The sequence below is a fragment of the Alligator mississippiensis genome, chromosome 5, assembly GCF_030867095.1.
Source record: "Alligator mississippiensis isolate rAllMis1 chromosome 5, rAllMis1, whole genome shotgun sequence".
Taxonomy (NCBI): domain Eukaryota; kingdom Metazoa; phylum Chordata; order Crocodylia; family Alligatoridae; genus Alligator; species Alligator mississippiensis.
Genome location: NC_081828.1, coordinates 188,625,192 through 188,646,692, shown reverse-complemented (window position 1 = coordinate 188,646,692; position 21,501 = coordinate 188,625,192). Strand labels below are relative to the sequence as shown.

General features: G+C 42.3%; 1 protein-coding gene across 1 annotated transcript in view; it reads right to left on the bottom strand.

Moving 5' to 3' along the window:
- Nucleotides 1-21,501, bottom strand: part of MYO3A (myosin IIIA) — a 270,931-nt gene that overhangs the window by 234,919 nt on the left and 14,511 nt on the right. The window contains exon 2 of the mRNA XM_059729090.1: nt 14,172-14,245. The gene's annotated coding sequence lies outside the window, so the exon portion shown is untranslated. The remainder of the gene's footprint in view (nt 1-14,171; nt 14,246-21,501) is intronic.

Below are 21,501 nucleotides of genomic sequence, written 5' to 3'. Positions count from 1 at the left end.
ATTCTGCCACACCCAGATCATTCATATCTGGGTGATTTACAACTCAATTTGCAGCAGGTTGGCAGATTAAAGAAAGATGCTCAGCTGATTGCTGAAGTTTTTACTTCAAAGGACACTGCTTCATCACACAGCTGGAACACAGTAGTGGTACTATGCAGTGGAGTAGAGAAGCAGTGTCCTCTGCAAAAAGCTGGAGCACCACAACTGTCCTGCAGTGTTTGCTGTGGCTGTATATGACACCTGACTATTTTACAAACCCTCATCTTCATAGTGGAACCTAACTCTGGGAAGAATCTACTTTCTGTTGACAGGATAAAATAATTAATGTTTATCTTGTAGTTTTTTTCCCCAAATACCTGTCCCCTACCTCTCTTCCCTTAGAGGTTCCAGCATTCAGAGATGGAGGAAATCCTAATTTGGAGTTTGCAACACCAAATACTAAGTTTAATACCCCCCTGAGGGATCTATCCTGCATAAATTTGTCCAATTCTCTTTTGAGAATGGGATGACAAGGTCGAACAGTTATAAATTACTGCAAGACCGTTTCAGGCTGGACATAAGGAAGAATTTCTTTATTGTCCAAGCCCCCAAGTTCTGGAATAGCCTCCCATTGGAGGTGGTTCAAGCACCTACATTGAACACCTTCAAGAGTAAATTGGATGTTTATCTTGCTGGGATCCTATGACCCCAGCTGATTTCCTGCCCTTTGAGCACGGGGCTGGACTCGATGATCTTCCAAGGTCCCTTCCAGCCCTAATGTCTATGAAGTCTATGAAATTTATCAGTCTCTACAATAGCTTGTGGCAATAAATTCCACAAGTTCACTAAAATCTCTGTGAAAACAAACTTTGTTTTAAACCTGCTTTCTAACAATTTCATTGCAGGTCCTGTAGTGCTGGTATTGCAAGTGATAGTAAATGCTAAATTCCCATTTCCTTTCTCTATGCCATTCATTATTTTATAGACCTCTATCCTATTTCTAACCCAGAAAGTCCTAGCCTATGTCGCCTCTCCTTGTGCAGAAGCCTTTTTGTATTCCTGATTGTCCTTGCAGTCTTTCTCTGTACCTTTTCTACCTCCACTGTATCCTTGGGTGCAGACGGAGTTGACAATTTTCACCTGATTTGGCCACAGAAAATGGTCTATGGCCATGACCAAACAAGTTCACAGCTGCAGACCGCTACAAAAATAGCTGATTGGGCAAAAAATTGCACCCATGTTGCATGCGGTTTCAAATGAAGATGTTTCAAAGAGTTTTCTGTAACTTGCGCCTGCCTGCTGTTGCTTGGGGAAACTGGCTGCAGGCTCACTGCCAATAACTAGATTCCCCTCCCCCCTGGAACCAACTGTGAACTTCTGTTTGGTCTGGGGGATTGTTGTAACTCAGGATGCTTCCTGAAAGTGTTCTTAGTTACACTGGGGAGCTGCACTTCCGTCTGTGTCCCTGTCTTCTTCATGTCCACCTGTCATATAAACATATAAGGGGCCTCATCCTGCAGTAGTTAAGATTCCGTCTAAGTCATTGATTTTAGTGGTGCTATGCCTACTAACAAGGGTTACCAGATGATACCTTGCAGGATTAAACCATTGGATTGTTGTGGGAGACAGATGGGGATAACAAACATTAAAAAGTTTTTCTTTCTTTACATGTGTTTTATAACACACATAAGGTAGGAGTAGTGTGGCGGCTGGGTCTGCTCACAGGGGTAAGAGGCATCGGGAACAGACCCCGATGCTACTGAAACCAGACCTGGGGACCCCAGCACCACAGAGAAGTTACCCTGGAGGGAGCCAGAGCCAGAGCTGTGTGAGCCGGCACTGTGCTGGCTTTTCAAACATCTGTCAATCAAACTGGTCAGCAGCTGGCTGATGATGTCAGCTGCAACTGCCGCTGCAGGAGATTTAAAAACCCCAGCAGAATCCAGGTGCAGGGGGAATGAGTGGGGCAATATGCCATGCTCACCGACATGCAGCCTGGCCAGTGCGGGTTCCCCACAACGCTGAGCTGCTGAAGGGGAGCAGGAGCAGCATAAGGGAGCCAGAATGGACTTCCCATGCAGAGCTCCCCAAGAATGGTTTTTGGGCTCTGTCACTGCCCTTTGAGCTCTGAATTGTTACAGCCATCCTCAAACCCATGGAGAGCACAGCAGTTCCAGACCCAGTGAAGGGATGGAGCAGGGCCAAGGATTAGGGATGAGTGCCAGGTTGCAACTACAAGCCTGCACTTCCCACTGAGGCAAACGGGGTCAAGGCCTGATGGGAAGTCATAAGGGGCCGGAGCCAGTAATTGGGAACGGAGTCAGTGGCATGATGGTTTGCACAGATGGCAAGTGAACTGGGGTGTAGGGAAGGTGGAGCCCCAGGACTAACCTCAGCAATTCAGTGAGTATTACCGGCTCTGGGACAGAGCAGGAACACCACTCCTTGTAAGTGGTGGCTTTCATCTTCTGAAGGAGCAGGAACACCAAACTCCTTGAAAACTCAGACTACAAACTTCCTTGAACTACTTCCTTCTTGAACTAGAGTATCTGTGAAAATACAGACTTGATTAAACTTGATTAAAATAATTCTAGTCATGGGCAGTCCATCACAATCCTTTGTAAACTTTTCCCATGGTTAATGGTAGAGGTAAAAGATTGTGCCTTGTTTGAATTCTAAATTTTTCTACTTCCAGTGTCTAGCCATTGGACTGTATTATACCTTTGCCTGCTAGATTGAAAAAAACTGTTATCAAATTTCAACCATGTAGATGGTTATAGAATGTGATAAAATACCCCTTAACCTTTTTTCTGGGTTAAGCTGACCCGATTGAGATCCTCAAGTCCTCCACTGTAAAGTCTGTTTTTCAGTCTTTAATCCTTATTGCTCTCAGAACCTCCACCAATTTATCAATATCTTTCACAAACTGTGGACACTAAATCTGAATATGGTATTCCAGTGGGAGTTCACATTTAACTGACTTTCCAAAACAATCCTCCCGTCCTTTCCAGATTCACTGAACCACAGAATAAAGTCACCTATCCAGTACATAAGGGCTACATTCTTTTGTTTCTAGATATATGACTTTTCATTTGACCATATTAAAGATCTAACAAGTATATTGTTTTCTGGTGCCAATTTTAAAGTGAATTGGAGAGCTTTATCAGTGACTTTTGCTGTTTAAGAACTCCCCAATCTGTGTGTCAATTGCAAACTTTATCAGTAATGATTTTGTGTATTGTAGATCACTGTGAAAAATATTAAGTAGCACACAGTCAAGACTTGGTCCATACAGGACCCTGCTAGAAACACACCCATCTTATGACTGCAGTGATTCTTAGATGATTCAGAGATGCTAGGCACTGGAAGGAACCTCTTGAGATCATCAGGTACAGACCCCCTGCACTTGGGCAGGAAAGACTGATGGGGTCAGATGACCCCAGCATTGCGAGAGTCCAGATGTCTTTTGAAGATATTAAGTTTAGGTGATTGTACCACCTCTGGGAAGAGTCTATTCCAGACCTTGGACACTTGAGATTTCTGATATAAAAATTACATATTAAAATCTAGTAGTTAGCCTGCTTTAAGTAAATTTATTGTGCAACAGATTGATTTTGTTTCATTCTAGGGCTAGTTTACCCTAGAATTAAAGCCTGTTATTGAATATAGGTATCATTATTCATTAGGAATCCATATTTAAAAACTTGTTTTAGAAATACTCTATTGTAAATCACATAAACAAGCAAACAGATAAACCAATGGGGGCCAACATTTTTGGAAGATGTGCCACAAATTAGCCCCACACCCTCCCTGAATATCATTCTGGTCCACTTCATCTGCCCAATCTGCTGCTTTGTTTTCTCAGTAGCTCACCAGATAAATCAGAAAACTTAATTATGTTGTTTGTTAATTGCATACAATGGCAGTGAACATTTATTGTATTTTGACAACAAGTGAAAATCTTGAGGAAATCTCAAGGAGCAGGGCCTGGGAAGCGTGAGAGCATGACCACACAGATGCTGTGTAGCCGCCGCTCCACCACTCACCATGCCCCCACTCCACGTCTGGCTGCTCGCCACCCTCCTTTCCCTGGGGATACACTTACTAAAAAAGGGGGTTGCCAGGGGTACACTTATTAAAAAAAGGTTGAAAACCCCTGATATATGGTATAATACACAAAAGATACATTAAAAGAACATTACTAAGCTTGCAAAGTCAAAATTAGGAAATGCCATTATTAAGGTTTCCTGAAAGTGCTCCATGCATAATTTCTAGGACCAGTCATTATTTTCCAGTTCTGAACTTCAGTGTCATTGAGAAAAACAGCCATATCTCCACTTCCAAGAACTACATTCCATCCCATTTCTCAGGGAGTCTATTTGTTGCTGTACCACTAACCTTGAATTTAGCTGGCAAATCCCACTCACACCCAAGCTATATTAAACTGTCCATGTTAAACCTTTCCATTCCCCACATCTAATAGCTGTGTGCTGAATGACAGGATAAGGAGTAGTTTCAAATAATGTTTCAACAAATACACCTCATCACTCAGTTAATATCAATCCTTGTTCCATTGACTACCATTTCCTTGCATTGCTGTGGTTTCTGAACTTCATGTAATACAAGCTTAGAAAAAACCGAAAAACCCAGCATGGTTGATAGGACCAGCTGGTTCTACACAGCCCTTTCCTGGTTGACTTAGATCATCAAATTGGTAATGCTGTCCAACAGAAACCCTTGATCTTTACAAGGTTGATGGCAGCATCAGGGTGCTGACATTGCAAATGATAGGTGAAGGGTTCTAGCTTGTTCCACTACTTGCCTTGATAACTGGACTACTGAAGTCAATGAAAGCCTGAGAGAATCTATAGGAGATTCCTAGGGACAAACTGATGCACTTTTGGTAGTCTGGTGTATGATACCAAGCCCCAGAATGCAGAGCACACACCACTAGCTACTTCCATCCAATTACTCCCATGTGAAAAGGTAAACAAACAACCAAAGCTCTAAGGCTGGGTATTACCAAATGCCACACATATGGGAAGTGGAGAAGATAAAAGTTAGGCAGACTCATTCTGGTCAAGATTATATATACAGCTTGCCCCAGCATTCAGGACCCTGCAGGTAGAGAAGAAACCAGTCCTGGCAGGATGTAAATCTGAAAATCTAAGGAATGCCAGCTACTTGATGCCTGTACCTCAATGGGAATTGACAGCAAGCGGAATTTAGCAGGATCTGGCCCTCAGAAAGGATTCAGTAGATTTGAGTAACTGCTGCAGAGAACTGTGGAGTACTTATAAGGAGCAGAGTTTGATGCAGCCTCGACCCTAGAACATAAAATCCATTTTCATATCTGAGACTATAGAATATGTACATAAACTTAAAATATTATGACTATATTTAAATTCATCATAGTTTCACTTTACTTATTTTTTTAAAGGGTTACTAAAATAAAACTAAAGTTCTACGTCTGGCACCAAGCAGCTGCCAGACACAATATCTACTAGGCCATTACACTAATTGGCAGCTTAAATGTTTTAAGGAACTAAGTATTAGTTTACCTCAAGTTTACAAAGACACATTAGTTAATAAACATGCATGGTACACTGTATTCCAGGATACTTTCCATGCTATTTTGACAGGACTGTGGAGGAAACATTAAGGATTTTAACCATGTCTCTTTTTCAGATGCAGAATTGGCGACACTTAGGGGCACCCCGTAAGCTTGGCGGTTCACCCCCGCAAAAAGTGCTGCTGATACTGCTGGCGGCACCTGCAGTCAGTTGCCACTCACCACCCCCACCCCCCTCACTGCTGACACTATTGGAGAAGTCTGTGGGCAGTCCCTGGTCGGCACTTGCCACTCCCCCTCGGTGCTGACAGTGCTGCGGCCACCTGTGGGAGATTGCTGCTTGCCACTGCCATGCTCCTGCTGCCGACAGTGCTGCCACTGCCTGTGGGAACTCACTGTGCTCCCCCAGCCTCCAGGGGCACACAGCATTCATGAGATGCAGCATCTTGTTTTCATTTAACTTTTACTTTTAACCCCAAAACAACCAGCTGTTCCTCCACATATTACAATTAGAAGATAGTCTTTGGACAATGTTGACTACTTCCCCTACATGGGTAGTCACCTCTCTCAAAAAGTCAACATAGATGACAATATTCAATACTGGATATAACCTGCCAGTGCTGCCTTTGGACATCTACAAAATCATGTCTTTGATGATCATCATGACAATAGGATCCAAACCAAACTTCTCATCTACTAGGCTGTTGTCATCCCTACTCTACTGTATGGGTGTGAAACTTGAACAATTTATCAGAAACACCTGAAAACCTTGAAATGATAATATCAGTGATGTCTTTGGAAAATCCTCCATGTCAATTCGAAGGACAGAAAAATGAATGTCAGTGTTCTGGCTCAAGCAACCACCAGCAGCATTGAAGCCATGTTTATATGGCACTAGCTCTGTTGGACAGGACGTGTCATAAGAATGCCTGACAACTGGGTCCCAGAACAGGTCCTGTAATCCAAACTCACTGATGGTCACTCTTCTAGAGCTGGACAAAAGGGTTAGGGACAGACATTCAAAAAGCCTGAGCCTGAATTGATTCAATCTTTGCAGGTTAGTCTAACCTGGCTAGGCTGAACTGGTTTGAAACTGGACAGACATTCTCTCTGGACTGATGAAATTCAGGCACATGCCTGCAGTGGCTCAAGCTAGAAGCTGGGGGAGGGGGGCGCTAGAGCAGCCCTCCCTTCCCTTCTGCAGGGAGCTGAGCTGGGGGCGGGGGGGCATGACCAGGCCCTGGCAGGACTCTTTCATTAGGGAGGTCTATCTGCACAGTCACAGGCTTTTCCCCACTGGCTGCTCAAGGGGCGGGAGTGTTGCCGGTCCCCAGCCCCGGGCTAGCGCTCTGAGGCAAGGGTGTGTGTGTATGTGCGCGCATGCAGTGCATACATCTGTTGATGATATGGAGCTTTTCAATCTCCCTCCCTGCTTCATCATACTGTCTGCAGCAAACTGACAGGCAAGCAAGCCAGCCGGGGGGGGGGGAGAGGGGGGAGTGGAGAATCTTAAATCGGTTTCAGCCATTTTCAAACTGGTTTATATGCACTGAACTTCTGTTTTGTTACAGGACACGTTGAAGACCAATCTGAAGAAATGCAATATTAACATCAATACCTGGGAAACTTGACAACTGAGTCATCCCCAATGGTGCTATGATGCATGACCAGGCATCAATCTTTTGGAACAAACTCACCTCACTATGGAGGTGGATAGATGAGAGAGACAAAGGGAAAATCTGTGACCTGATATCAACAGGATCTTCTCCCTCCTGGAACTGTTTGCCATGTCTGCAGTTGAACATGAAAATCTTAGATTGACCTTTTCAGTCATTTTCAGACTCACTTCCCTATTTACTGGAAGATGGTCATCTACATATTAAAGGACTGCCAACAACCCAAAGATGTCCAATAATCTTCAGAATTTATTAAGATGATTATCTTTCCTGATAACAATTAACATTCTCTGAAAAATCAAGTAGCACAACACCTGATGCATGAACATTTCTAAAATAAGCTACATCATATTAATTTAAAATTCTTATAACTATGGGCCTGATCCTACAATCACAATGTAGTATGGATGCAATGAAGTTGAGATCTGCACCCAGTGTTTTGAACAATAAAATAGTTGAGCATGGTTTATTTTAGGGGTGGCCAACCTGCAGCACATGTGCCACAAGTGGCATGGGAGTGTGGCATACGGCAGATCAGGGAAGGGACAGGAAACAGTAACAGATAGGGTAGGAAGTAGAAAGAAGAGGAAGAAACCAGGCAGGGAGAACAGAGTAGGAAGCCATTTTGAATCTTACACTTGGAGAACTGTTCCATCCCAAACTGAAATTTTCTCAGGATTTTTCCTTATTGTTAAAATACAGTGTTCACCGCCTTCATACGCACTAGAAAGACAAACAAGAGAAAGAAGATGTCTGGTTGATTTGGTGAGCCATTGAGAAAACAAGGCTGGTCCTGCTGTCCTCCATTTATTGTCAGTACCAGTCAGCCCTTCGTACACAAAAAGGTAGGTCTTTTTTTCTTGAGGCAGTTTTGCTTCCTACAGTTCCAGCTTTGATTATAGGAAATGCCTTACTTAGCAGACAGCACAGGACATGGAAAGAAAGAATAACTGGAACAGCAGGAAGAGGCTAACAATACAAATACACACAGAAGGGCAGTGCCACCCAGATCTTCCCACTACTGTGATCAAACAGTTATCTGATACTTGATTTGTAACATCAGTCATACTTAAATTCAAAGAAGAAATCTCTTTGTAAGAGAAATTGTCTGCAATTTTTTTGCCAGTGATAAATACAAAGAAAATATTTTTCAAAACAGCAGGGCTGTGTCTGACCCACTGTCCACTGTATAGGACAAATTCTACTTCAAAACATTACTTTTTATCCCTGAAGGATACAAATCTCCCTCTCTGTTGATTTATACATCAAACAAAAGGTGGGGCCAATTCTCTTTTTATTTACACTAGTACACATCAAGAATGTACTTCTCCAAAATCAGTTATATAAAACCCATATAAATGAGAGGAAATCCTGGTCCTGTAATCTTTTAAACATTACAGCCATAAGTAATGAGCTTCAATTGCTATATTCATATTTGTATTAATAAGTTCAAAGGAGGCAAGATGGTACTTGTTACCTGGGGTGAAGTTGACATGGATTATTAGCATCAGAAATGACCACAAATTTACATTCCCAGGAACTAGTCATAATCCCTGTAAGCAATGGTACAAGTCTGTTGCCTTTGATAGGGTAGGATCTAACCCCCAAATTGCAATCAACATGTAAAAACTTCAGGACACCCAAAATTTCTTGTTGGCAAATGCAATTCACTTAGTTTACTTAATGCTTCTTTGTATGCAAGACAACAATAAGAAGTAACCAGGTTTTATATTCTTCCCTGAGGATTCCCAAAAGCTCTACAGTCTATGTACCCCCTAGCTGATAATAAGACAGCCACTTCTCCGGTGGAGGGCAGCAGGTAAGTGGGAAAATACAGCACTGGGAAAAGGAAATTTTAGCCAAGAACACCACCTAAGACGATTCTCACCAAAATATACCCCTTCCTTTGAGTATTTTTAATGTACCCTGCCCCCGATTATTTGTGTGTACAGAGTACTGATCACATAGTGCAAACAGCACTTAAATATTTAAGGATTTGTATAGAAGACCCCTCAATACAGTAAGCTACATGGCATTAAATTTGTCTTCCCCAGGAGGATTAAGGTCTGGAATGTGACGTGCTTTGCACCTGCTATGCAACAGAGAGCAATTTGCCAATTAATTCAGTTGGTGTTAGAGAGAAGAGATAACGTGTCTTGGATTTCCTGCTTTTAATTTATTGAACAACAACCCCCATGGGACTTTGAAAACAAGTCTGTGAGCATGCAGCAGGCCTATACTTTCTGATACTACAGAAAAATACAACATTTTGTAATACACAAAGTATTGTTCTGAAGGCTGACCAGACAAGTCCATTATATAGAATACATATGATAAACTAACTACTCTTCTCCTCTGTGAAACTGTTACCCTTATGCACAAAATGCAGTCTGTTTAATATATGGGGTAAATGGATCTGGGAGGTTTCTTTACTTACCACCCCATCTTTCCTCATAGTGACTAGCTATGTGGAAACAAGATTAGCAGAGTAAAACATTCAAACCACTTTCATGATTGCTGTGATAAACTCAAGGCACCATAGAGGAGCCCTGATGGCAATTGACTTCTGTTACTTTGGTCTTTAAGAAGGGCTTCCTCTTGGGTTTCTACCAAATCCATGGAGTGGATTAGGGCAGGGTAGGCAATTATTTAGGCTGGAGGGCCACTTAGGGAGTTTGGATGAGCTGTGGTGGGCCGGGTCAGCACCACCCCCTCCCTCACCCCCACAACAGCTCACTAAAACTCTGTAAGTGTCCCGTCAGATAATTACCCACCCCGATCTAAGGGCAGAGAGAACAAAGGTTAGGTGAACCTGGCCTTTGCTCCATGCTTCTCCCTGCACCCCCCACTCCCTCACCACCCTGAGTCCCTGCCCCATGACTAGGTCAGTCAGGCAGGAGCTATGCTCACATGGCCAAAGGCAGCATGTGGGAATAGTGCAGCTGTGGCATATGGCCGGGCTGGTGCCATGTGGTGCTCCTGTGTGCCACATCAGGCAATGTGGGTGCATCCGGAATGGCTCCTGTCTGACCCAGCCACATGCTGGGGACTCAGGGTCAGGCAGGAGCTCTGCGCCAACTGCTCCAGCTATGTCTATGTGGCAGGAACACAGTGTGGCACTGCATTATCAGTGCCCTTGGCCCTACCAGGCCCTGGCCTGGCAGAACCTGGATAACCTGTAGCTCCTGACCCTCTTCCCCTTGCACTCCCTCCCCCACCAGCAGGGAGAACTTATCTGAGCTTTGGCTCACCAGGGACTGTGCTGTCTGGTCTTTGAACGGCTGCAGAGTTGGAGCACTGTGCAGACAGCCTCATTGGGCAGAAGCCTGGCTAGGAGGTCAGTACCCCCTGCCTTGGAGCATATGGTGGGGGCTGAGGGTAGGATAGAGCAGGCCAGCCAGGAAGAGTGGCTACTGCTGCTGCAGCCAGCTGACATGGGGAAAGGAGAAACGGGAGAGGCACCCAATGCCAGGACGCCTGCTGGCCAGATACAATTCTCCTGGACGGGGCTGCATCTGGTCTGTGGGCTGTATTTTTCCCACCCCTAAATTAGGGTCAAAGCTAGCACAAAAGGTACACAGAGGACTCTGTTACTCAGAATTCACTTAGAACGTGGGGGAAGTAATGGAATTGTACTGCCTCAAGTAACATTCTGCATCTCAGCCATTAACTTCCTATTTCTTTGCAGCTTCATTATAAATAACCGAAGGAACAAGTAGTAAACAAGAAAGGCTTTTTGCAGTACAGCAAGCTCGTGGAATCGTCTCAGCTTTAAACTAGTAACTAAGCCAAACAGGCCTTATTTGGGAGGATGCCAATGGCACCTTTCAATGTTTGCTGTGACATCAGGAAAAATGTGCCTTGGAGCAAAGGATCTCATGGATATTTGTAATAATTTTTCTTCCACAGAAGAAAATTATTATATGGGCCTTTTCTTATTATGACAGTGATACCCCTCTCGAAGAAAAGAGTTTTATACTTCCAGAGAGCAGCATTTGAGAATAAAGTACACTGTGTTAATATCAACTGCAGATAATACATTTTACTTGGACTTCTACTTTATAATGTTTAGAGCTCATAGATTAAAAAGCCAATATCTAACCTCAGGTATGGCATAAGAACATGAACAGAACAGAGCACAACTCAGCATCTCATCTAACCCACTCAGGAGATTCATATTTAAAAACGCTTTTTATAAATACCTATAAAAGTATATTTTTTGTCTGCAGATTAAATTGCCTCTACTGGTTATATTCAAACATTCTAGAAATCTGAGATTCCTGGCTAAGCATTTTAATACACAAGCCTCTAACAGTCTTCTGTCCAATGAAGACAAAAGACTGCAATCAGCCAGTCCTACATTTCTCCTGCTGTTTTCTTTGAAAGTTCAACTAAGAGTGCAGAGCAATATTAGGGTATATCTAGTGCTTTGGGTTGTACCACACCTATATGGCACACTCAGCCTATTAAACGTAAACTTATTTTGCACTGTGTTTCACTTCCACAATTGATTGTAATTACCAAGGAATTATTAATGTTCCGGTCTATATTCTCATTCTGATTCCCTTTGGCCTCCAAATGTCATGTCAGCTCTGTTGTATGTACTGCAGGAGTCCTAGCCCATTGTTGCTTATTTCTATAGTAAAAACCAGATCAATTCTACTGCCTGACTGTGAAAACCCAAATGCTCCCACAAAATTCCCTTATTACCCTCCTCCTCCCCTCCACCTTGTTCCTCTTGGGCCAGCATTGTTCCAGATTGCTGGATTAACCCCCAAGCTATTTGTGGGGACTTCAGAATGACAAGGGATAAGTACCAGTACATTTTTAGTTATCTATCTTATTCTCCACTTGTTTCATAAATATAGTGAAAATGACAAAGATAATCCTTGTTCTTATCCTCAGTTTCTGTACTGCAGTTAACTTTCCTCTTTGCCCATAAATGCTTAGGACCCTTCCCCTATATAAGATCATGTACATCTACTTCCCCAATGCATCACCAACAGCCTCAAGAGCTTATTAGTTTCATTTTGGACAGCAACATTCAGCTCAGAGCCACAGTAACAATAAATGCACCTGCATTTTCAAAGCAAAAAGACACCAATCTTTCTGGGCCACTAGGGGAGAATGAAATCACACTTGCACATAAAGAGAAGGAACAGAGGAGGAAAACAAAAACAATGAAGAGGGCTCCAAAAGTCTGATTTGATTGGTGATATATAATTTAACCCATGGATGCATTGCTTTATGGTTTTGATGAAATCACCTAAGTGGAATGACTTCTTGTCATGTCAATGTGAATGGTTAAATCTATCTTCACGTTTTCACTATTTCCTGATCAAAATAGTTAGAAAATGTTATGTATTTGCTCAAGTGAGCAGAGCCTTTCCCAGTACATGCATTTTCTTTTTTTCTGTGCTTTTTAAATGATCAGCCTTTCCCCAGTTTGGAGGCAAACATAATTATATATTTTAATGGCTGCTTGGCAGAGTTTTAATAACCCTTTCCCTTTGAGATTCAGATTTCCCAAACTTCAAAGAAGAAGCAGTCAAATTGCTTGGTTTTATGGTGGAATAGGCACAATGTTCTTTCCCAAGGAGAAGCTAGCCTTCCCATACAAGGAAATGTTTATATTTTTATATTGAAGATTTTAAATTAAACACATCTATATTAAAAAGAAAACTGAGAACAAATATAAGATCTTCATGAGAGACAAGGCACAGTATATTGCAGCCTGTAAAATCCATCATACACTTTTTGGGAGTCAGTGAGGATTCACATGGTTTCAAAACAAATCCCGAACAAGCACGTATTGTTTGAAGTTCACCCTCTAAATTCATTTCAGTTTTGGGGAACCTTCACCTAAGTTCCTTTACTCTGTTAAACCAGACCAGAGCCTCAGGTCTGTAACAAAACTAAGCTGACTGTTCAGATTATATTACCAACATTTTACAGAGCTTTAAATGTAAACTATACCACTGTGTCTTTGTATTATGGATTCTCAAAGTATTATTTCTTCTCACGTAACATGTCTGCTGCAATTCTGAAATCCAATTGGATGAATTAAGGGGGACTATAACTTTGAATTGTTTTTATGGATTTGGGTTAGCATTTTAACACAATTCCAATTTTGTTTTTCCTCTTCATTTTTACCTTAAGTAGAACTTCAACCTGGAGTAGATTTTCATTCAATGACAATAAAACTATCTTAGACAGAAGGCTGACATCTTTTCCCAGTCATATATAATACTGCTAAGCTTTACTATTTGGCTGCTTCAAAGCTGCTATCAAAGCTGCTGTGTTACGTTAAATCTTCCCCAGTGGAGATAGCAGCTTTGAAGTGATTATGAAACATTTTCAATTACTATTTTCTTTATACATATAATTTTGAGGATCAAAATCAATGGATCTAAGCAAAGAATGCATAAGACAAATGCAAGTCTTGCTGGTGATTTCAGATCATTCCTCCATCCTGTCAAGAAATGAATACTTCCAGTTCTCTATGCATGGATGTATCATAAAATTTAACCCAAAGTATGTAGAATACACAGAAGTATTTCTACTGATTGCAATAAGCTGTGGCTCAGGCCCCCAGATGTTAATGGAAATCATGTATGCAGATCAGAATAAATTCCACACAAGTATGACATTGCTGATGAATGGTTCAAGCCATAATGCGTATTTAGAAATCTATTCCCCATTAATGTGCAAGGGATTTCTGTATGCAGATCCCATTAATGCTAATAGGAACTGGGCACATAAATCTTTTGTTCACTGATGAGTGAACAAATTCATTTAGTTGAAGAATAAAAATTACCGTCACTATTTAGAGGAACTGTAGAAAAAATGAACCATATAATGATAATAGGATAAACAATGTTTTATATATTTTAGTGCCATGAAAATCCATAACCAGTACACATATCATCACAAGGAATACTCACCACCTCTCTCCTTATTGTTTTTACTTGCTGTCATTTTATTAAGTTGATAAACTGCATCTGGATAATTCAAGCTCCTAAAATCAGCAAAACAGGAAATGGAAATGCTCAGGCTGAAATCTGTGTTATAAGGAGACAGCTAGAACTACTACATGGAAAAATAGAGACAAAAATATTGAGAAAGAAAATATCTTCAGGTTTTGTTTTGTTTTTTTACTTTTTGTCACTTTCATATAAAGAACTCATGGTTATTCCTATTAGGAAAACATGTAAAAAAGGTACTGACAATATACAATAAATTTAAGTTGTTTTCTGTAGCACATGTTTATAGCTGCTTAACAATAAGTATAATCCATTTATAAGAACACAGTTTAAGTTACACAGCAAGTCCAGTGTTACAATGGAATCCTGCACCTTTCCTGTCAGTGGTATTTGAGGACCAGTGCGGCTGGTCTGTCTTTTTTAATTTCTTGCTTCACTGATTTAAAAATGGTAACTATAGCAGGGAATCATCACTGTAGTAGACTGAAAGACCTTAATCTCTTAATGGCTAGCAGGCAACAGTCCAATGTGCATGGTTATCTGAAACAGCAGAGTGACAATGGAAACATAGATGTTGGGAGATATCCGAACAAGTTGCAAGGCTAGATGAAAATACTAGGTCACCAATGCTTAAATGTTTCATATCTTCCTTTGAAAGGCAAAAAGCTTTATTATCAGTTTGTGCCACTTGACACATTCACATGAAAATCATCATATGATAAGACTATGTCTGTTGAATAATATTACACCACGGTACCACTACCTATAAATCTTTTATAGGCAGAAACAGATCTGGAAACCGTAACAAGTCAAAAGGGAACAAATTATGTCACTTGGGATGGTGTCCATGCATGCTTGCCTACACACAAGTATACTTTCTGTATCTAGTTGTACACTAGGGCCCAGTAGTGCCCCCTAAGCATGTAAAATAGCAAGGCCATTTTAATTACAATTCACTTAATGTGATCTTTTTTGGGGTTGTTCACCATCTACTGAAATTTTCCACAAATGCCTGGTCCAGCTTAGCAGCAGCTTTTCACCAGATTTTGAATTAAAATAACCTTATTTTCATTTCAAGGTACCTGGGCAGAATGTCATGCTTCCCTTTGAAGTTACATGGGAAAAAATGGTGCTTGAACTCTGAACCCAAGTATTGACATGGTTTTCACTAATGTCTTAGTCGGCCTGCATTAAAAATAAGAATTAAAAAGCAGAATAGATGAAAGTTGCCTTTGAGCATGCTCAAGAGCAAAGACACTTTCAGAGTCATCCCTTTGAAACAGTGCTGCACATTCTTCCCAGCAAAAATAGACCCAAAATCATGCTCACAGTCTTTATTTTAGGACTCTGTGTTCCATCCCACCCTATAGCCAATGTTGCTATCCTGGCAAAGCCTTTGGGGCAGATGCGATTCTGGCACCAGATCTTTTTCTGTATGGGGATCTGGCATAACTTTGGTATCTGAAAAACTCCAGCCAGCATTGCTGTGGTCTGCACCAGAAGGTCTACCACTGTCGCTCTTCTACCACAGCTGAAGTGCCAGCAGACCTGTAATATAGACTAAATTGTAGTTCCATTATAGGATATGCAAAAGCTCCTGTTGTATTGGTAGCCCTTCACTGTTTAAAATGGGGCGTAAATGGTTAACTAGCTCAGCTGCATGCATTTTAATGGAAAAAAATAATGGAGAAGGAACAGTATTTGCTAAATATAAATAGCTACCATTCTAGAAAAATTGAAAGGCAATCACTGTGACTCCACAAAAGAGCAGCTTTTGCTATCTGTCTTTATAGAGGTCACCTCTATTGAAATTAGAGGGTGCCTAAGTAATCAGCTGAGATGCCAATTTCGCTATTGAATCATTACGTGAATCTGAACAGTTCTATCCTGATGTGTGAATTGTGAGCGAAAGTCCCTGTAATTCTAATAAAGGTGAAAATTAGGAAGGCTTATAAAATGTATTCTAGGAGGTTACTGAGGTCTTTTAAAACCCTGAAGTGCTTTTTTTTTTTTTTTTTTACACAGGGGATCCTAGACATACACAGAGGCATTTCTTGATTGTCTGAAAGAACATTTAGTGTGAAAAAGGAGAGTCAGCTCACCAAATCTGAGGGAGAAGCTTCAATCATCATGATCACAATCACTTTAACAACTATAGATTTCTATCGCAGCTAGAGCTGAGCAGCATTTTTCTACTAAATATTTTATGCAGTGAAAAAATGCAGACTCAGGCCTACTAAAATTATTAAAGAAATTGTTAAACAGTTTAAGCCAAAAAGAAACAGAAGAAGTCAAAATCATTTTGTGTCACTGTGTTTTGTGATGAATCATTTCCAATTTCTTATTTCAAAAAATTTCTTTCCTAAAATTTACCACAATGTAATTAATTTAATTTTAAAACACCATAAAATATATACCTGAAACCCAAATATTTCATTTTCATTACAAAATACAGTGCTTGACTTGAGACAAAAAAAAGTTTTAGTTTAATTAGCAAATCAAAAAAAATTCACACAGTATCAGTGGCACTACCCACCTCACAAGGTTTTATTGGCTTAGAAAGCAAGTGAGTAGGTGAACAGAATGGCCATCATCATAAAATAGAGCACATTAAAAATTTGTCTTGGTCTATGAAACAAATGTATAAGCTTGACCATAACCCACTGAGAACACCCAGGCTTCAAAATGTAAGAGCATTTTCAGTTTTGGATACAAACCAAACATTTTCCTAACTGACAGCGAACGTGCAAAATCCTCATTGTTTACTCTCCCTCCTTCTCATGTATCAAATCAGCAAGCCTCATATATTTGAAGATGTGGATAAGGAGCGAATGGATGACCTGCTGATCTGTTGAAAAAGAACGCTACTATGATACAAGAACATGTAAACATTCTCCACAGAAAACAGCCTGCAACTGAATGGGTGCATCTACACATATATTTACTCTGGCCCAAATTTACTCTGGTGTAAGCTAAAATGAAGTAACAGTTTTTGGATAAGTATCTACACATTTAGAGAGCTAATTAGGCAGCAGATTTGTACCCAGATCTTTGCAGCCCTGCAATGGGCCCCTGCCACCATTGGTGGGAGGTCCAGATTCTCCCTGGGTGCTAGCCCAGGGGCTGGCAGGGAGCATTGGGCCAGGAGACAGCTGTATCGTGGCCCTGGGGGGCTGCCTCCTGCAGGGTTGGGGATAATGTCCCCTTGCTTGAGCAGCCAGGAGCTCCTGGCCTTGGTTCCCCAATCAGGGGCACAGGGCTTGGAAAGAGCTGCAGGGGAGGGGCAGGTCCTAACTCCCTGCCCCAATCTGCTGGTGGAGCAGCTAGCAGCTAGCTCACTGCTAGCTGCCCCACTGGCAGATCGGGATAGGGGGCTGGAACCTACCCAATGGTAGTAGCTCTTTCCAAGTCCTATGCCTCAATTACCCAATCAGAGCATGGGGCTGGGACCAGCCCCTGATTGGGACAGTTCCCTGCCAGCCCCAGGCTGCCTGGGGAAGTCTGCACGTGCACCCTGGGGCTGGCTGGGGACTGCCCAAAACAGGATAGTCCCCAGCCACCTCCAGGCTACATGTGCTTCCCTGCATATCCTGAGGTTGGTTAGGATCTGTCCAGGTTAGGGGCAGGTCCCAACCAGCTCCAGGCTGGGCGGGGAACTGTCCCCATGCAGAGAGCTTCCAGCCTCTGCTCTGCAATCCCAATTTTGATTGTTCCCAGCCTCCGCTCCATGATCATGGAATTGGGTGGGGAACAGGGTTCCCTGCCCATGTCACCAGGAAGCTCCCAGCAACTTCAGGGCTCAGGCTGGGAGACTTATCTACCAGTCTGAGCTCTCCAGTCACGGGGCTTGGGCTGGAAGACTCCTATCATCCAGCGCCAGCTCCATGAGCTGGCACTGGGATGTGAGGGTCTCTCAGTCTGAGCCATGTAACTGAGGAGCTTGGGCTGGGAGATTAGGCTCTTCCAGCACTGGCCCCACAGTCACAGAGCCAGTGTTGGGAGATAAGGGTCTCCCAGTCCCTGCTTCCTGCTCATGATCTCAGAGCAGGGGGCTTGGAGCTCCCTCCTTTTGGGATAGGGGGACATAGCTCCTGCCCAGGCTCCTGTGGCAGAGCGTGTCCCAGTAGCAGGAAGCTCTCAGGGGCAGGGAGCTATCTTCAACCTGCTGGAGGATGGCTGGCTGTCCAGAATCAGATTTTGGTCCCAGTCGGGTGTCCACATGAGCTTTATGGCACTGTTACTAATCTTGTGTAAATTTTCTACCTGCGTTTGCAGGTAGCACATTTACTCAACATTAGGGAGATTTACTGCAAATAAGCATGTGGTCATATAGACACACATGCTTACTTTGCAGTAAATTATGCTAATGCAAAGTTAAGCATCTCACATAGACCTGCCCAGTGGGAACAAATGCCAGTGGAATAAATTGTGTAGGACGCACAACTTGGTGACAAAGAAGTTTGGCTGGATCCATGAAAGCTATAGAATATCATACAAATTGCTTTGATTGTGGGTAGCTTAATGAATAGGTTTATGGGAACAAATCTCTCCTGGTGGAAATAGACAAACCATTAAACCTTTTAATAGCTACCATTGTGCAAATTACTTCCTAGGACTTCAGGAAGTGATCCTGAAATTGCAAAAATACTCCTTAACCATAATGGTGATCATACACCCCATTTTGACCAGGACAGTCCCAGACTTCATAGGCTGGTTCCGGCCACTTGGTAGAAATTGAAACAAAAGTCCTGGAATTGCAGGGGCACAGGGTGCAGTCTGGCAGAGAGTGGAGTAGCATGGTGCACCAGGCAGGTGGGCAGGCAGGCACGACGGTAAGGTGGGCAGACACGAGCGGTAACAAACCCAGCCCACCCTCCGCCTCCAGCTGCTGGAGAAGCCAGGCCAGGCATGTGTATGTGGGATGGTACTTGCTTCAGCATCTTGCTCCTGCATAGCAGCAGGGGTGCCTAACCACCTGCCTGCCTGGCGCACCATGCTGTTCTGCCTCCCCGCCAGACTGCCCTGCATCCCTGCCTGCCTGCAGCAGTGCTGTTGACTTAGTGGAGGGGGACAGTGTCCTGGATTTCCTTAAAAATAATATGGTCACCCTATTTAAATGTGAAATACAGATCCAGTATGAAACTATTTATGAGGGAATATACTTTCAAAAGTGCCTACTAATAGTGAAAACAAGGAGCTGCAGAAGTGTCTGAAGGAAATAGAACTCAAGAAATACTCATTTTCAGGAGACAGTACAATGGACTTGAACTAGAAACACATTGAGTGAGTAATTCTTAATAGATGACCAAACTGCATAAAATCTTTTCAGTCTCATCCCTGGAGCTCCCTCCCTGCTCAAGAGAAATCTCTCTCTCTCTCTCTCTCTCATCTGAGGCTTTGATAACTGACCTTAGGGCCAAGTGGCTCAGAATATTTTGTAATCTGTACTGCTACCCAGTGACCAAATGCACACACCAAGACAGTCAAGATGTCATGAATTGTACTAAGAGGGTGCAGCTACATATACAATTAATTTGAAGCAATAAACTCCGTTGCAGTTTGAGCTGATATAAGCTATTCCTGGGTACAGTGTCTACACGTGTGTCCAGGACAGCAGCAATTTGAGCTGAGGTGGAGTAATTTATGCCAGAGCCACTCAGCCCAAGGCTCTGGGTGATGGCAGATGGTGGAGAGGCTGGCAGGGGCACAAGGGTACTGAAAACATGGAGCCATATGGCTAGACAGCAGGCAGGAGTCTGACCCCCAGCCAGCTGGGCTGACCAGGCACAATTGCCATTCACAGTTAGCATCCACATGTAAGATAGTACTGTCTCTGACCCCTACTGTCTTACTGAGGTGTTAATTAGTTTACTGTGGCCTAATACCATCACACATGTAGACAGTGACATTTTGCTCCACAACTAATTAGTTTACTCTTCAGTTGAGCATATGTGTAGACAAGGCTAGAGAGTATAAAGACCAACAGATCAGAAAAGATACACTGAGTCAATTTTAAAAAGGAAAGGGATCAGCAAGGGCATCAAGATTATAAAATAAGTGAGAAACTAATCCTCAAACTTAAAAGTAACAATTTAACCTGACTCAAAAACCTATAGCACCATAAAAATAAAGAGACTGTCCCACTGCCCCTACAGTCTCCCTACAGCATCACTAGTTGATGGAGTTGGAGCCAAAGAAAGAGATGCCATGGTAGCTTTTGTTGGGAAGTTTTAGCTTTCTCCTACTGTAGGTCAAGTCTTAGAGCTCATACTTTCCTTTACGGACAGAGTGTTTCTGGTTAGTCACAGGCACTGACTCATCTGGATCTGAGTGAAACATATGAAATCCTCATTAAATCCAGTATACAGCATGTAAAAGAATTACTGAAACTACAAGATTACTGACTGCCCTTGATGCATGTGTCTGTTGGAATTATAAGGGGAAAATGTCTTAGGCCACATCCCTATAAGCAGTGGCATGAGGTTGCCACAGGGGAAAAGTAGCAGCACAAATTCATGCTGATGCTTTTTGCCCTGATGCACACACCTGTATGTGGGGTTAGCATAGGGAAAAATGCTCTAGGTAGGGCAGGGGAGCCTGGGCCAGCACTTGGGCTGGCTCCAGCAGTCTTACCTGGGATCCCGGGGGACTCCCAGCAGCCAGAGTGTGGTTCTGGCCAACCAGGCTCTGATTTCAGGTGGAGCACACTACTGGCACAAGCACTGCCACACTTTTTTGATACCAGGATTTGGCTCCACACTGCAAATATGCAATGCAGAGAATTAAATCACATGCACCTCAAAGACATTTGAGACACTGAAACGCATGTGCGTGCATGTGTGGACACAGCCTTAGATATCAACTAATCATATGGTTTTGAGACCAAGTAGTTGCACAATGCAGGGAAACAATATAATAATGGATTTTAAAATGGAAGTGTTCTCAGATGAATTAACAATGTGTAATGGTCCTGGGTTCATGAGTGGGTAGTTCAGTTATTTTATTTTATATAGTAGCTCAAGCACACTCCATCAAGTCCTTTCAGAGTACAGAAAGGACTGCATGCATGTTTGCAGAAAATTATAAGTAAACAAATAGCAAATAAATTGATTTAAAAAACAATCTCTGGAAGATTCGAAAGATCCATATTAAGAAATTTTAGTATCACCTAGCAATACTTTATTAGAATCACCAGTCTGAAAACTCATAGGTAAAAGAGCAAAATTGAAAGCTTTTCAAGTGCTGGAAAATAAACTGTGATAACTAAAAGTAAAAAAGAGCTATATGCCAG